The 18,662-nt window shown below is 43.6% G+C and overlaps 1 non-coding gene across 1 annotated transcript; it reads right to left on the minus strand.

Annotated features, from left to right (window-relative positions):
* Positions 1 to 17,853: 17,853 nt before the first annotated feature.
* On the minus strand, positions 17,854 to 17,956 carry LOC123567748 (U6 spliceosomal RNA). The gene has a single exon (XR_006690855.1). It is a non-coding gene; the product is annotated as a U6 spliceosomal RNA (small nuclear RNA).
* Between the last annotated feature and the right edge of the window lie 706 nt (positions 17,957 to 18,662).

The raw sequence follows: 18,662 nt of genomic DNA on the forward strand, positions 1-18,662 counted from the left end.
GGAGGGTAAGTCCGTGCCTTCTTAATTGATACAGAGGCTACTCACTCCACATTACCTTCTTTTCAAGGGCCTGTTTCCCTTGCCTCTATAACTGTTGTGGGTATTGACGGCCAGGCTTCTAAACCTCTTAAAACTACCCAACTCTGGTGCCAACTTGGACATTATTTTATGCACTCTTTTTTAGTTATCCCAACCTGCTCAGCTCCCTTATTAGGTCAACACATTTTAACTAAATTATCTGCTTCCCTGACTATTCCTGGGCTACAGCCACACCTTATTGCCACCCTTTTCCCCAGTTGAAAGCCTCCTTCACATCCTCCTCTCATGTCTCCCTATCTTAATCCACAGTATGGGATACTTCTACTCCCTCCTTGGTGACTGATCAGGCACCCCTTACCATCCCATTAAAACCTAATCACCCTTACCCCACTCAACGCCAATATCCCATCCCACAGTAGGCTTTAAAAGGGTTAAAGCTGTTATCACCTGCCTGTTACAACATGGCCTCTTAAAGCCTACAGATTCTCCTTACAACTCCCCTATCCTACCCGTCCAGAAACCAGACAAGTCTGACAGGTTGGTTCACAATCTTTGCCTTATTAACCAAATTGTCTTATTAACCAAATTGTTAAATTGTCGTGTTATTAACCAAATTAACCAAATTGTTTGTGGTGCCAAACCCATAAACTCTCCTATCCTCAATACCTCCCTCCACAACTCATTATTTCGTTCTTGACCTCAAAGACGCTTTCTTCACTATTCCTTTGCACCCCTCATCCTAACCTCTTTTTGCTTTCACATGGACTGACCCTGACACCCACCAATCTCAGCAACTCATTTGGACTGTACTGCTGCAAGGCTTCAGCGACAGCCCCCATTACTTCAGTCAAGCTCTTTCTCATAATTTACTTTCTTTCCGTCCATCTGTTTCTCACCTTAGTCAATACATGGACGTACCTTCTTGTTCAGTCCCAACCTCGTGCCAGACACCAGCCCTCTAGGCGACTATCTTCCAATCCTCCGGCAGGCTAGACAGGAAATTCACCAGGCTGCTAATCTTCTCTTGCCTACTCTAGATTCCCAGCCATATGAAGACACCTTAGCTGGATGATCAGTTCTTGTTAGGAATCTGACCCCTCAAACTCTACAACCTGGATGGACCAGACCCTACTTAGTCATCTATAGTACCCTAACTGCTGTCCACCTGCAGGACCCTCCCCCTTGGGTTCACCATTCTAGAATAAAGCTGTGTCCCTCGGACAGCCAGCCTGATCTCTCCTCTTCCTCCTGGAAGTCACAAGTACTTTCCCCTACTTCCCTTGAACTCACATTTCTGAACAACAGTAATAACTTTATGAGCCTCATACATCCCTTCATTCTATTAGGTCTATTGGTCCTTACCCTGCTTTTTACAACAGGGCTTTACACAGTCACCCCCACTACTTGGGACTATGCCCCCAAAACTTGTCATCACTACTATCTTCTGTCTAGTTATACTCCTATTCACCATTCTCAACTACTCATTAATTCCCTGCCCTTGTTTACACTCTGCCAGTTTATACTTTTCCTCCAAACCATCATAACTGATACCTCCTGGTTTTACTTTAAACCGCCACCCTTAGCTCTCCCTTGGAGTGGATAGAAGATCTTCAGTGGCAAGGTACACTCCAATTCTTCAATCGTGAGGAAGTCCTTTTTTTACTTTTCCACTCACTTTTATCCTTGCCCCCATTCTCCAGTCACACTCTACCTCTCCCTAGTTACCTCCAGCATACTATCAATCTCACCCACTCTCTCCTCACTGCCTCCAATCCTTCTCTAGCAAAGAATTGTTGGCTATGCATTTCCCTTTCTTCCTGCTCTTACACAGCCGTCTCCGCTCTACAGGCCGACTGGGCTACCTCTCCTTTCTCCCTGCACCTCCGAACCTCCTTTAATAGCCCTCATCTTTACCCATCTGAGGAACTTCTTTAGTTTCTAGACAGATGTGGTGAGAACTCCCCAGACATTTCGCAACCAACAAGCTGTCACACTTCTCCACATCTACTTAACCCGGCACCTTTCTCCTCATGTCAATTTGATCCCTGCCCCCATATTTGGACCCCTAACCACACAAACAACTACCCCTGTTGTCGCTCCTTTATGCATCTCCTGACAACAGCCTACTGGAATCCCTTTAGGCAACCTTCCACTGTCCAAATGTTCCTTTACTCTTTATCTCCAGAACCCAGTCATACACATTACCAAACAGATGGGAGCATTCCAACTTCACATTAATGATAAGCCCTCTATCATTACTGACAAACTCAGAAACACTGGCAGTCACTATTGTTTAGGAAGACACCTACCCTGCATCTCACTCCAGCCTTGGCTACCCTCCCTCTGCTCCTCTGACTCTCCTCCTAGCCCGTCCCCTTGCTTGCTTATACCCAGCCCCATGAATAGCAGTGAAAGGTTACTCGCAGACACTATGCACTTTCTCATATACCTGATGAAAGGACTTCCTCAGGATTGAAGAATTGGAGTGTACCTTGCCACTGAAGAGCTTCTATCCACTCCAAAAGAGAGTTAAGGGTGGTGGTTTGAGGTAAAACCAGGAGATATCAGTTATGATGGTTTGGAGAACCGAACCTTTACGCAGTTGCACCATCAATCCCCATTACAACCTCTGACGGCTGCTGCCCTTGCTGGAGCTCTAGGATTTTGGGTGCAGGATTCCTCTTTCAGTACACCCTCTCACCTTTTCACTTGACATTTACAGTTCTGCCTGACACAGGTCTCTTCTTTTCTTGTGGCTCTTCCACCTACATGTGCCTACCTGCCAACTGGATGGACACATGTACTCTAATCTTCCTTACCCCTAAAATCCAGTTTGCAGATGGGAACGAACAACTGCCTGTCCCCCTCGTGACACCAACACGACAAAAAAGTCATCCCACTAATCCCTTTACTTGTGGGTCTAGGACTTTCTGCCTCCCCTATTGCACTTGGAACTGGAATAGCAGGCGTCTCAACCTCTGTCACAACATTCTGCATCCTCTCTAATGACTTCTCTGCTAGCATTACAGGTATATCACAGACTTCATCTGTCCTCCAAGCCCAGGTCGACTCTAGCTGCAGTTGTCCTCCAGAACTGCCTAGGCCTCGATTTACCCACTGCTGAAAAAGGAGAACTCCATATATTTCTTAATGAAGAGTGTTGTTTTTACTTCAATCAATCTGGCCTACTCAAAGACAGAGCTCAAAAATGCTCTAATCAGGCAACTAATTGCACTGGACCCACCTGGCCACTCTCGAACTGGGTATCCTGGCTTCTTCCAATCGTTAGTCCTCTAATACCTATCTTCCTCCTCTTATTTGGGCCTTGTGTCTTCTGATTAATCTCTCAATTCCTACGAAACCACATCCAGGCTATCACCACTCTATATGGCAAATGCTGCTGTTAACAACCTGACGATATCACCCCTTATCCCAAAATCTTACTTCAGTCTCATCTCTCCTACTTTAGGTTCCCACGCCACCCCTAATCCTGATCGAAACAGCCCTGAGACACGTCGCCCATCACCCTTCCATACCGCCCTAAAAATTTTCACCCCAGGTTTTCACTACTCTTTCTCATTTTATTTCTTCATTATTAACATAAAAAGACAGGAATGTAAGGTCCTCTGAGCTGGCCACACCATGGTCAAGCCATCCTGACATTCCCCCTGCTTGTGATAATGTACTTTGTGATATTCCCCATCCTTGTGAATGTACTTTGTAACATTCCTCCCCGCCCTTGTGATAATACACCCTCCCCGCCCTTGTGAATGTACTTTGTAACATCCCCACCCCCTCCTTGTGACAATACATCCTCCCTGCCCTTGTGACCTTGTGAATGTACTTTGTAATTTCCTCCCACACTTGTGAATGTACTTTGTAATATCCATCCTCTGCCTGCAAAAAAAAAAAAATTGCTCCTAACTCTACCACCTATCCCAAACCTATAAGAACCAATGATAATCCCACCATCCTTCGCTGACTCCTTTCTCAGACTCAGCCCACTTGCACCCAAGTGAATAAACAGCCTTGTTGCTCACACTAAGCCTGCTCAGGTGGTCTCTTATACAGACGTGCTTAACATACATATCGTGTGGAAGGCATGTAAATTATAGGAATGTACCACTTTTGTCCCATTTTATTTCTCAATTTACTGGACACATTTATTGGAAGGCACATAACAGGTCTTTGTGGGAAGAAACAGAAAGAAATCACAAAAGCAATTAAGACAGCTTAAATAATGGGATTTATGCAAGTTACATACAAGGATCCTGCATACCTCAAAGACCCCAAAGTTTGTAACATCAATTATCAGGAATAAAATTATACAAGGTTACCACCAATAAACTTATTTTACAGTTAAAACAAAAGGTTTTCTCTTTTATATCTCTGAATTGTTTATTTAAAGACAATTTCAATAGAAATATTTGATTTGGGGGAACTTCTAACCACTAAACGAATAGCAATTATCCTAGTATTGGATCATCTTTGTCTCCTATCACTATCATTTTCTTTCCTATTGTTTTCATTTTTATCTCTTTTCTTAGCCATTGTTTAAACATTAATCAAGTTTTAATTTACTTAACCCTTGTAAAAAGTCTATGAGTTAAGTGCTATCATTCTTCTCATTGTTTTGGTTGGGGCAAAATGAAATATATTCAAGCTCAGTAATTTAAGGACTACTTAATAAAAGGACCATCTAAAAGGTATGGGCAGAATGTAGGATAACCCCAGGGCACAGCAAAGTGCTCTGGGTTTCACAACAGTTAGGAGGCACTGTTACCATCCTTAGGCCTGAAAGATACAGAAAGGACGTAAATACTATTTCCCTAACATAGAGTGAACTGTTTTGGTAAGGGCTGTTGTGGGGGATATGACCTTCAGTGAAGGGACAGAGCCCTGGGACCTCATAAGAAGGGAGCTAGGGGCATAAACTCTCCAGCTCTATGCTCTTCTTTCTCTAATTTCCTTTGAGTGCTTCCCATTGCCCAGATCCAATTTGAAACTAAAAGTCAAGATAGCTTATTGATGCATTCCATATAGGTCAGTCTCTGCCTCCTAGGACACAAAACAGAGTAGAGAAGGGTGGATATTGGTCTACAGGGGCAAAATAAAGGTATTTAGCATAATCACCTTACACTACAGTACTACTACACCATTCTGTCTCCAGCGGTGGGTGGTTAGAAAGGTAGGTAGATAGTCAACTATTTTATGGAGCAAATAATAAAAATGTATACAGGCCTTTTGCAAACTAATCAAAACATAAAAATAAGAACAGGGCAAAAAAAAAAAAAAGCTTTTTATAGGCACATATCATGTTATTTTTGGAAATCACTATTAAGAACTGTAAGCTTCCTTGATTGTTACAGTGCTTAAAAGCATCCAGGAGATGGCAGCATTGCTAAGGTATTTAAAAATCAAATGTTAAAAATATTTTTCACAATTATTCTTGATAGATAATGAGCTTCCTAAATGGAATAACGTTTTAAAGTATAGTTGGTACTAAATAACTAAAAATGCAGAAATGCTAAATTAGTGTCAAATAATAGCGTGGCTTTATGCAGGTTGTAATTCAAGAGTACAGTCACATGCATTATGACGGTTCAGTAGATGATGGGACTGAAAATACAACAGATTACAACGGGGCTGAAAAATTTCTATCGCCTAATGACGCCTAGGATAATGGGTGTGTTTGTGTCTTAGTTTGTTATTTCTTTTTTCATTTTTTTCTTTTGAGACCTGGGTCTCGCTCTGTCACCCAGGCTGCAGTGCAGTGGTGCTATCTTTGCTCTCTGCAGCCTCCGTCTCTGGGGCTCAAGCGATCCTCCTGCCTCAGCCTCTGGGGTAAGATTCCAGGCATGCACCATCACGTCTGGCTAATTTCTATATTTTTTTGTAGCGACCGGGGTTTCACCATGTTGTCTAGGCTGATCTCAAAGTCCTGAGCTCAGGAGATCCTCCCACCTCAGCCTCCCAAAGCGCTGGGACTACAGGTGTGGGACTATGTGCCCGACCTGACAAAAACAAGTTTAATAACTAGAGGCAACTATTCACAAATCATATACAAAATATCATATGTAAGATGCGGTGGCTTATTAAAAACTAGATATCACGGACATCGTATCAGTTATGAGGCAAAAAAAAATCTGCCTTTAAATGTTATTTCTAAATTGTTTTAATCATTTCCAATATTGAAACATAAATTGTTAAAGATACACATAGATGTCAATATTCTGGCCCAGGTACTTAACTGGGTAGAGAAGACAAAATGCTAAAAAACAATCCGACCTTCTAAACCCTCAGCCTGAGATGGAGACAGAAAACTCCAATGAATTACAATACAATTCGATCTGACTCTAATAGCAAGGTGCCATCTAAATGGGCGGGCCAACTTGCCTAACTCCACCTTGGGAGACAGGTAAAGCTTCACCAGGGAGGGAGGACAGAGCAGATTTTGAGAGATGAGCCTGCGTTTGCCAGGATAGGGAGCAGGCCACTGCCTGCAGAAAGAAGAGCAGGTGTGGGGGAGGGTAGACATGAAATAGCACACCCTATCCCATTGGTTAACCAGAGGCAATATTGCCCCCAGGGGAGATTTCGAAATGTCTGGTAACATTTTTGCTTGTCACCACTGGAGAACTGCTACTGGCAGCTAGTGGGCAAAGGTCAGGGATGCAGCTAAACATCCCACAGTGCACAGACAGTCAACCACGACAAATGAATTATCTGACCTCAAATACCGTCACCGTTGAAAAACTGCTGTAACCGCAAATGGCATCTCTTTGAATGGCAAGGTTACAGAGAGGAATAGAAAAAAGACAAGCGATGATCCAGGAACGTTTTCTAAAAGGGGGCGGGGATAAAAGTAAGGAAGGTTTATTGACTCCCCTCCCCCAAAGAAAGAGGAAAAAAGAAAGAAAAGTTTAGATTTTATTGTAAATGTGAGAGAAAGCCAAACACAATCAGATTTGCGTACTAGAAAGATTGCTGTGACTGTGGGAAGAGAACGGACTGAGATGGCGACGCTGAGAAACAAAAGAAAATTGGTATTTTAACAATTTCACTTCTCTTTTCTTTATCAAGGGGAATATCTTACAAATGAAAAAGTAGAAGTAAGGCTGGTAAGAGGAAATTGAAACTCTAGATTGATATCTAGATGGTAAGAGGGCAAGTAGCTGCTCCAGTGATTTCAGGATTTGTGATGAAGATAAATTAAACTGCCACGTCTGCGCCTCACTTCCTGAATCCCTCCCTCCCACTGGCCTGCAACGCTGCCCCTCGCTCCTGTCTGGCGTGGTTCCTTAAAGCCCTGCATTTGACTCCATACCTTGGCTCCCATTCTTTCTTTATCCCACTAGACTGGCAACCCAGATTTGACTTGCTCTTCCAGTTCTGACTTGGAAACTACCCATTAGCCCTTTGCGCAGATGCTGAGGGTTAGAAATGCCCCACTCCTTAGCCCCAGGCACAGTGAGACTAACCCCGCAAGGGTGGCGGTGAAGGGGAGGGGAGAGTTTGACAAATCTCCTCCCAAGTGATACGAGAATTTATGGATGAGATTAGTAAAACGCTCTTGTTAGTCCAGACATCAGAGTAAGAGCCAAATTCTGTTTCCTACAGTGTCCCCACCCGATCATCCTGCCCCTCAGTCACCCAGCCCAGCTATGCTGGCCTCCGTCTGCCTCAGAGTTTGCATTGGCTGTTTCTGTCTAGACGAAAAACAGAATTCCCTAGAGAGATTTCATAAAATGCCCGGATCTGACCCTTACATCCTTTCACTTTTCCTTCTGGGTTTGGCTTTCTCTTTCTTCTTTCCTTCCCTTTCACTCATATCAGCACCTCTACCCCACCCCCAACTCTTACCACACTCATGTCAACAACTGGATATGTGTTTGTCATGTTTTCTCCTTGTTCACATAGACTATTTAAGTAAATAAGAAAAACCTGAGCAAGAGAGAAACATGAGGATGATAGCCCAGCTTTACTCTTCTACCCGTCCCCATCTCCTTATGATCCCTACTAGCTGGACCCAATTGGAACCAAGAGAGCAAGGAAGCTCATTGGTGCAAGTCACGTAGGTCAGCTTCTGCCTCAGTTTTCCCTGATGTTGCAAAATTGTAATTGCACCAATTTATACTTCCATCAGTCTAGAAGAATTCCAGTTGTTCCACATCCTTGCTAATACTTAGTATTATGATGCTTCAGAAATTTAGCTAATCGAGAGCTGGGCACAGTGGCTCATACCTATAATCCCAGCACTTTGGGAGGCCGAGGCGGGTGGATCACTTGAGGTCGGGAGTTCGAGACCAGCCTGATCAACATGGCAAAAATCTCGTCTCTGCTAAAAATACAAAAATTAGCTGGATATGGTGGCACACACATGTAATCCCAGCTACTTGGGAGGCTGAGGCAACAGGATCACTTGAACCTGAGAGGCAGAAGTTGTAGTGAGCTGAGATTGCACCACTGCACTCCAGCCTGGGTGACAGAGCAAGACTCTGTCAAAACAAACAAACAAAGAACTAAAGAAATTTAGCTAATCTAATGGATGTGTAATGGCATCTATATATTGTTTGACTTTTTGAGATGGAGTCTCGCTCTGTTGCCAGGCTGGAATGCAGTGGTATGATCTTGGCTCACTGCAACCTCCACCTCCCAGGTTCAAGTGATTCTCCTGCCTAGGTCTACCAAGTAGCCAGGACTACAGACGTGTGCCACCACGCCCAGCTAATTTTTGTATTTTTAGTAGAGATGGGGTTTCACCATGTTGGCCAGGATGCTCTCGATCTCTTGACCATTGATCCACCTTCCTCAGCCTCCCAAAGTGCTGGGATTACAGGTGTGAGCCACTGCGCCCAGCCTAATTTGCATTTATTAACAGTGAGACTAAAACTGGGCACTGTGGCTCACACCTGTAATCCCAGCACTTTGGGGGGCCGAGGTGGGTGGGTCACTTGAGGTCAGTATTTCAAGACCAGTCTGGCCAAAATGGTGAAACCCCATCTCTACTAACACAAAAATTAGCTGGGTGTGGTGACACGCACCTGTAATCCCAGCTACTTGGGAGGCTGAGGGCAGGAGAACTGCTTAAACCTGGAGGCAGCAGTTACAGTAAGCCGAGGTCACACCACTGCACTGCATCCTGGAAGACAGAACGAGATTCTGTCTCAAAACAAACAAACAAACAAACAAACAAAAAAACAGTGAGACTGAATATCCTTTCAGTCAATAGTGTATTATCTGTTTAAATCTTTTGCAATTTTTCTTTTCGATTCTTTGTCCTTTATATACTTATTTGTAGAAGTTCTTTAAATCAGCAGGGTGTGGTGGCTCACGCCTGTAATCCTATTACTTTGGGTGGGAGGCTGAGATGGGTGGATCACGATGTCAGGAGATCAAGACCATCCTGGCTAACACAGTGAAACCCCATCTCTACTAAAAATATAAAAAATTAGCTGGGCATGGTGGCACACACCTGTAGTCCCAGTGACTCAGGAGGCTGAGGCAGGATAATCGCTTGAACCCAGGAGGCAGAGATTTCAGTGAGCCGAGATTGCACCACTGCACTCCAGCCTGGGCACAGAGTGAGACTCCATCTCAAAAAAAAAGAAGTAATTTAAATCTTCTGACTAGGCCAGTTATGGTGGCTCACACTTGTAATCCCAGCACTTTGTAAGGCCAAGATGGGAGGACTGCTTGAGCCCAGAAGTCCAAGACCAGCCTGGGCAACATGGCAAGACCACATCTCTATTTTTTTGTAATTAATATATTTTATAAATTAAAAAATAAAACTTAGCCAAGTGTGGTGCACACCTGTGGTCCTAGCAACTCAGGAGACTGAGGTGGGAGGATCACCTGAACCTGAGAGGTCAAGGCTGCAGTGAGTCATGATCATGTCAATGCACTCCAGCCTGGGTAACAGAGTGGGACCCAGTCTCAAAAACAAAAACAAAAACAAAAACAAAACAAAAAAAACTTCTGGCCTGGCACAGTGGCTCATGCCTGTAATCCTAGCACTTTGGGAGGCCGAGGAAGGCAGATCACAGGGTCAGGAGTTCAAGACCAGCCTGAAACCCCGTCGCCACTAAAAATACAAAAAAATTAGCCAGGCATGGTGGCAGGTGCCTGTAATCCCAGCTACTCAGGAGGCTGAGGCAGAGAATTGCTTGAACCTGGGAGGCAGAGGTTACAGTGAGCTGAGATGGTGCCATTGCACTCCAGCCTGAGCAACAGAGTGAGACTCCATCTGGGAGAAAAAAGAAAAAAAAAAGCTGCTATGAAAATACAAATATTGCGAACATTTTCTCTCAGTCTATAGATTACATTTTCATTTTGTATGTGGTATATTTTCACGAAAAGAAGTTTTTATTTTGTTTTATTTTTTGAGACAGGGTCTCACTGTCACCCTGGCTGGAGTGCAGTGGTATGATCATAGCTCACTGCAGCCTCCAGCTCCTGGTCTCAACCAGTTCTCTTGCCTCAGCCTCCCAAGTTGCTGGGACTACAGGTATATGCCACCACATCCAGCAAATTTTTCTGTTTTGTTTTGGTAGAGATGGGGTCTTGCTTTGTTGCCCAAGCTGGTATCAAACTTCAAGCAATCCTTACACCTTGGCCTCCCAAAGTGTTAGGATTATAGGAGTGAGCACTGCACTCCAGTTAGAAGTTTTAAATTTTAATATAGTCAAATATATCAATTCTTTCATTGACTTTAGAGTTTTATTGGAAATGGGTGTTGAAATTTATCAATTATCTTTTCAAAATCTGCTAAGATTATTTAAAACTTGCTAATATAACTAATTATACTGAGAGGTTTCCTGATGTTGAACTATCCTTGAATTCCTACAGGAAGTCCTAATTGGGTTTTTTTATTTTTATTTTTATTTTTATTTTTTTTTGAGACGGGGTCTTGCTCTGTTGCCAGGCTGGAGTGCAGGGGCACAATTTCAACTCACTGCAACCTCTGCCTCCTGGGTTCAAGCTATTCCCCTGCCTCAGCCTCCTGAGTAGCTGGGACTACAGGTGTGTGCCACCACGCCCAGCTAATTTTTTGTATTTTAGTAGAGATGGGGTTTCACCATGTTGGCCAGGATGATCTTGATCTCTTGACCTCATGATCCACCCACCTCAACCTCCCAAAGTGCTGGGATTGCAGGTGTGAGCCACCGTGCCCAGCCCCTAATTGGGTATTCTTTATTATTAATACCAATTTTTAACTATTGGATTATACTCACTAATATTTTTATATAAATTTTGGATCTAATTTTGTTTTTTCCTTATTAGTCTTTGGTATTAAAATCATCTAAATTTATAAAAATAATGACAGAGATGTCCAACTTTTCCATGTCTGCCTGATAACAAAGGCCTTACTTAAGTTTATATAAAGGAATCTTCCTTGGTCAGGCACTGTGGCTCACACCTATAATTCCAGCACTTTGGGAGGCCAAAGCAGGCAGATTACTTGAGCCTAGGCATTTCAGACCAGCCTGGCCAACATGGTAAAACCCCATCTGTACTGAAAATACAAAAATTAGCCTGGCATGGTGTCTCCCGCCTGTAGTCCCAGCTACTTGGGTGACTGAGGCAGGAGAATCGCTTGAACCCAGGAGGCCAAGTTGCAGTGAGCTGAGACCATGCCACTGCACTCAAGTCTGGGAGACAGGGCAAGACTCTGTCTCAAGTAAATAAATAAAACCTTCCTAGAATTCCATCCTTTTCTGGTAAATTTTCTTACTTTCCCTTCAAATTCTTCAGTTCCAAAAAACTCTCTGACCAGGGAACACTTTGAAAACAACCTTTTCGGCCGGGCGCGGTGGCTCAAGCCTGTAATCCCAGCACTTTGGGAGGCCGAGACAGGTGGATCACGAGGTCAGGAGATCGAGACCATCCTGGCTAACCCGGTGAAACCCCGTCTCTACTAAAAAATACAAAAAAATAGCCGGGCAAGATGGCGGGCACCTGTAGTCCCAGCTACTCGGGAGGCTGAGGCAGGAGAATGGCGTGGACCCGGGAGGCGGAGCTTGCAGTGAGCTGAGATCCGGCCACTGCACTCCAGCCTGGGCGACAGAGCGAGACTCCGTCTCAAAAAAAAAAAAAAAAAAAAAGAACAACCTTTTCTTGGGGGCCTTAGTAAAACATCTCTCTCTCACTCTAGTGAGAAGACATTCCTTCCACAGTAATCTATGCAGTGATATATGGCTATATGTTTAACTGGCTCTTAAACCAGAAAAACATGATTTGTAGCATTTGCCAATAAGCCACCATGGCAAATTTTGAGCTACCATTGTGACATCACTAAACATGGACTTGGGAAGAAATGTCCATGATTGCCTCTTGGAAGCCGATGAAAGTTAGTTCCAGCATACTATTGAATCAAGGTCCTTCCTCTACAAATGTTAGAGAGTTATGCCAGATTGTGGAGAAATTAAACTGAAATTAAAATGTTACAGAAGACTGGACTTTACCCTGAAGGTAAAAAGAAGACCAGATGTTACCCTGAAGATAAGAAGAAGACCGGACTGCCCTTAGACAATAGAATCCTCTCCTAGACTGTGGACCTCCGGGCCTCCTCTCCCTGACCCCCATGCTTTGGAGTGCCTTTCTCACATAGTTTCAAGTCTTGTCCACTGCCTGAGACCAGGCAAAGTGACAGTGGCCTCATTTCCATTTAATCCCTTCAGGGCACTCTCCAACACGCTACCTGTCATGTGGTTTCTCTTCTACTCTCTCCCCCAAGTGTGGTTTCCCAGATGTCCAGAGGAGCTCCTGGACCCATGCTTACACTGTGGCTGTAGTCAGCCTACTTCTAGAAAGATGCCTAGTAAGAGCAGTATTATTTTGTGGGATCCCACAAAATTGAACTGCTGATTTTGAGTGACTCCAATTGTTTATATGGACAGGGACCCTCATATAAAAAAGTATTTGCCTTTTACAGTTAAGCTGGGTATAAAGCCATAGGGTTAGTACTAGACTACTGTAATAAATAGGAAAAGGTGACTGAAATGAAATGAAGGGCTTAAGGACTGACTAATAAATGAGTGTGAGAGTGAGGTTGGGGAAGGGACACTGATTTAAGTCATTTATATAGAAGCAACATGAAAGTCCTCACAGCAATAACTCTGTAAAGGAACTAATGTAAAGAAAAAAAGCAACAGAGATTAAGACTCAATCTTAAAGTTGTAAATACATTTGAGAAGTGGGAGAAAGGAATTGGAAAAGAATACGAAGAATGGGTAGTCAAAGGGTTAAGAATTGTTAAGGATATGGAGCAATCCTCATTAATGATGGTTTTCTTTCAATTAAATCATCTTCGTGGTTTTAAAAAAATCTTAGTATAATGTATAAAGTCAAATAATGAAAAACTGTTCCTAGGAGCATTGTTTGTAAAAACTAAAAACTGGAAACAATGAAAATATAAATGTGGTTATAATGCAAAACTATACAGCAATATGTGAGCATACACAACATTATAGATGATTCTCACAAACAACGTTGAGTGGAAAAAGTGAGGTCCAAGGGATAAAGTTCATTTTAAGTTCCAAAACAGGCCAAATTAACCTATGCTGTCAATATTCAGGATAGTTGTTTATTTTCAGGAAAGAGGAAGTGGTGATTGGCAGGAACACAAAGGGAGCTTGGGGTTCTGTTAATGTTCTATTTCCTGACTTGGGATTTGGTCAGAATGTGTTCCCCTTGTCAAAATTCATAAAATCATTGCTCTATATACTTAAAATGTATGTACTTTAGTCAGTATAAACTATGCTTAAATGGAAAGTTTACTTTATAATGTAAAAGATACCTCCAGCTGGGCACGTGGCTCACGCCTATAAGTAAACCCAGCACTTTGGGAGGTTGAGGCAGGCAGATCGCTTGAGCCCAGGAGGTGGAGACTAGCCTGGGCCACATGGCAAAACCCCACCTCTACAAATAAAAAATTAGTTGGGCGTGGAGGTGTGTGCCTGTGGTCCCAGCTACTCAGGAGGCTGAGGTGGGTGAGCCGAGCTGAAATCATGCCACTGCATTCCATCCTGGGTGACAGAGCGAGACCCTGTCTCAATAAATAAATAAATAAATAAATAGTACTTCCAACTTTCCAAGGCACCCTAACCTCTAGTCTTTTTTTTTCTTTTTTTTTCCCCCCCCCTTTTTGTGGAGAACGGGGTCTTGCTGTATTGCCCAGGCAGCTCTCAAACTCCTGGGCGCAAGCTTTCCTCCCGCCTCTGCCTCCCTAAATGCTGGGATGAAAGGCATGAGTCACTGCACCCGGTCTAGCCTCTAGGCTTAATTTCCAGAGGTAAACAATATATTAACAATGCATTATCCAGCCGGGCGCGGTGGCTCATGCCTGTAATCCCAGCACTTTGGGAGGCCAAGGCGGACGGATCATGAGGTCAGGAGATTGAGACTACCCTGGCTAACAGGGTGAATCCCCGTCTCTACTAAAAAATACAAAAAAAAATTAGCCAGGCGTGGTGGCAGGCACCTGTAGTCCCAGCTACTTGGGAGGCTGAGGCAAGAGAATGGCGTGAACCCAGGAGGCGGAGCTTGCAGTGAGCCAAGATTGCGCCACTGCCCTCCAGCCTGGGCAACAGAATGAGACTCCATCTCAAAAAAAAAAAGAAAACAAAGAAAGAAAAAAGAAAAGAAAAGAAAGCAAACCTCTCAAAATAATCCTTTGCAGTGAAGTTCAACTTTGTACTCCTTAAGATGATGGCTGGTGCATAGTTCTTTGGGGGTCCAATTTAGCATTTTTAGTAGAGAAATGTACTTCCATACACTTCATTCTTCAAAATTAATAACATATTTCTTTTACTCTTCCAGAGATGATGGAAAGAATGCTGAATTGTATAAACAATGCCAGCACTGTCCTATAAAACAATGAACCAGTATCCTTCAAGATACCCAGTGACTCAAGATTAAAGCATAATATATTGACATTAGAAGAAAATGTAGACATCACGAAGTAGTATTTACTGCATTTTGTCTGCCATCATCTGTTCCTCATTCTCTTGATAGCAACACCTTGATTTTCCTTTGGAGAAACGCCCTCTTCCCTGTTCTGAGTCTCTGTGTTTCTTTTATTTATTTATTTTTTTTGAGACGGAGTCTTGCTCTGTCACCCAGCCGAGTGCAGTGGCGCAATCTCGGCTCACTGCAAGCTCCACCTCCCGGGTTCATGCCATTCTCCTGCCTCAACCTCCCGAGTAGCTGGGACTACAGGCGCCCGCCACCACGCCCGACTAATTTTTTGTATTTTTTAGTAGAGACGGGGTTTCACCGTGTTAGCCAGGATGGTCTCCATCTCCTGACCTCGTGATCCGCCCGCCTCCTTCTCCCAAAGTGCTGGGATTACAGGCATGAGCCACCGCGCGGGACGGAGTCCCTGTGTTTCAAATGAAATACTTCACCCCCATCCTAGGTCCAGGAGTGGACATATGACCCAGGAACGAACAATCAACATATCCCATTTCCCTGGATCTAATGATTATTCCAAAGATACGCACATGTTCCTCCCCAGGCCAAGGAGGAGCAACTGCGGAATATTTTGCTAGAATCATTGAGAAAAAGATGTTTTCTTTGCATTGGAGTTATTAAATAATAAGAATATAATTTAGAGTTGTGAAAGGCAAGCACATGAAAGCCTATTTAACATGATAAGGATTGGACAGAGTCTCAATGATTTCTCATAGGTCCTGAATCCAAATGCATCTAGAAATAGTGCTATTACAGACTAGATTGTGCCCCCTCAAAATTCATATGTTGAAGCACAAACCCCCAATGTGAGTGCACTTGGAGACAGAGCCTTTAAAGAGGTCATACTGGGTGCGGTGACTCACACCTGTAATCCCAACACTTTGGAAACCAAGGCGGGTAGATCACCTGAGGTCAGGAGTTCGAGACCAGACTGGCCAACACGGCGAAACCCTGTCTGTACTAAAAAACAAACAATACAGCTGGCGCAGTGGCTCATGTCTGTAATCCCAACGCTTTGGGAGGCCGAGGTGGGCAGATTACTTGAAGTAGAGTTCGAAACCAGCCTGGCCAGCATGGTGAAACCCCATCTCTACTAAAAATACAAAAAAATTTAGTTGGGCATGGTGGCACATGCCTGTAGTCCCAGCTACCTGGGAGGCTGAGGCAGGAGAATGGCATGAACCCGGAAAGTGGAGGCTGCAGTGAGTTGAGATCACGCCATTGCACTCCAGCCTGGGCGACAGAGCAAGACTCTGTGTCAAAAAGAAAACAACAAAAATTAGCCAGGTGTGGTGGCGTACTCTGTTGTCTCAGCTATTCAGGAGGCTGAGGCACAAGAATCACTTGAACCCAGGAGGCGGAGGCTGCAGTAAGCTGCGATTGCAGTACTGTACTCCAGCCTGGGTAACAGAGTAAGACACCGTCACACACACACACACACACACACACGCACACACACACACACACACACACAAAATAATAATAATAATAATGAGGCCAAGCACAGTGGCTCATGCCTGTAATCCCAGCACTTTGGGAGGCCGAGGCAGGTGGATCACGAGGTCAGTACATTGAGACCATCCTGGCTAACTTGGTGAAACCCTGTTTCTACTAAAAATACAAAAAATTAGCCAGGCATGGTGGCACACACCTGTAATCCCAGCTACTCTGGAGGCTGAGGCAGGAGAATTGCTTGAACCCAGGAGGTGGAGGTTGCAGTGAGCTAAGATCGCACCACTGCACTCCAGCCTGGGCAACAGAGCGAGACTCCGTCTCAAATAAATAAATAATAACAGCCCCTAAAACGTGGAATTGGCTAATTGAGGTGAGGTATAAGATAGTGAGAAGTTCCCCACTCCCCAGTTAGGAATGATTAGCAATTACTTGTTTTTGGTAGAAAAATGCCTGGCTAGATTGCTGCCGATTTTATATTAGGACTCTTCATGTATTAAACAATAACAAGGCTGGATGTGAGCCACACTTTGTTTGAACCTAGCTAATCCAAAAACAGAAAATATAAAAAACACAGTTTTGCCTATGGTTAATAATCCAAGATGGCCAAGAATCAGTTCTGGCTTTCCGGGATTAGAATGTCAAAATTCTATACCCAAAAATAAAGTGAACGCTAAGGAGGCCAGGATACTGATATCCACAGATCACTCCCAATTACTTCCTGTTATTCATGCCCTGGGTGACAAAGGGGACAATTGTTCTCATTACAAAGAACCAGTCAAAAGAATGTAGCCAGAAAAGAAGCAACTGTCTCACTCTGCCTCTCCACTTCGGATAGGGCCATGATAGAAGTCAACAAGCTACAATGTAGTGGATGGTCCAAGCACCAAAGTTTGTTTTAGAAAACAAGATAAAAATAATTCTGGTTTTGGTTATAAGCTTGGGGAATGTGAATAGAAAACAAAAAAGTACTAACATTATACATAAGTCGTATTGCTTTAGAAACCCTAAGCCTGGTCAGGCGCAATAGCTCACTCCTGTAATCCCAGCACTTTGGGAGGCTGAAGTGGGTGGATCACCTGAGGTCGGGAGTTCAAGACCAGGCTGACCAACATGGAGAAACCCCTTCTCTACTGAAAATACAAAATTAGCTGGGCGTGGTAGTGCATGCCTGTAATTCTAGCTACTCAGGAGGAGGCTGAGGCAGGAGAATCGCTTGAACCTGGGAGGTGGAGGTTGCAGTGAGCCGAAATCGCGCCATTGCATTCCAGTCTGGGCAGCAAGAGCGAAACTCCCTTTAAAAAAAAAAAAACAAAAACACCCGGAGCCTAAAAAAGAGGGGAACTCTATTCTAATGGCCGCCTCAAACCTTTCTCTTTTTTTTAATATGGAATGCTGGAATGCTTCACAAATGTGTACGTAATCCACACAGAGGGACCATGCTAATCATCTCTGTGTGGTTCCAATTTTAGTATATGTGCTGTTGAAGCAAGCGTTCTTTCTTCTCTTTTGAAAACGGTAGTTTTTTACTGTGGTAATCCTGTTTTCCTTTCATTTTTGTGCAATAGATGTTTCAGGATGATCAAATATATTATTTAGCTATAAGTTCCAAAATCATGAGGCCTTTTAGAATAGTGCTATTCAAAGACTATAAAGCTTTGTTGCACTTTTGCAACTATAGACATATATGTGATACTTCTGAGAATTTTTATTTAAGCCAAATAAAATAAAGCAAAACACCATTATCTCTTGAACGTTGTCATTGTCACTGTATGTTTTCATGGCCAAGCCAAAATTCTTTCAGAGAGGCTAATAGGAAAGATAGTATTTCATACACAGGTGAGAAAATTATGGATGACTAGTACAGATGAACTAAATTATGCAAAGGCATGTATCGAGGTAATGACACAATAAAGACAGGAATTCGGGGCTTTCTCTGTTTTCATTCAGGGGCAAGAAAAGACTAGGCAGCAAAGCTGGGCATGGTGTTTCACACCTGTAATCTCAACATTTTGGGAGGCTGAGACGGGAGGATCACTTGAACCCAGGAGTTTTAGATCAGCCTGGGCAACATAGTGAGACCTCCATCTCTACTAAAAATCAAAAATCAGCTGGGCATGATGGCATGTGCCTATAGTCCCAGCTACTAGGGAGGCTGAGGTAGAAGAACTGCTTGAGCCCAGGAGGTTGAGGCTGCA

The sequence above is a fragment of the Macaca fascicularis genome, chromosome 11 (assembly GCF_037993035.2).
Source record: "Macaca fascicularis isolate 582-1 chromosome 11, T2T-MFA8v1.1".
Lineage (NCBI taxonomy): Eukaryota > Metazoa > Chordata > Mammalia > Primates > Cercopithecidae > Macaca > Macaca fascicularis.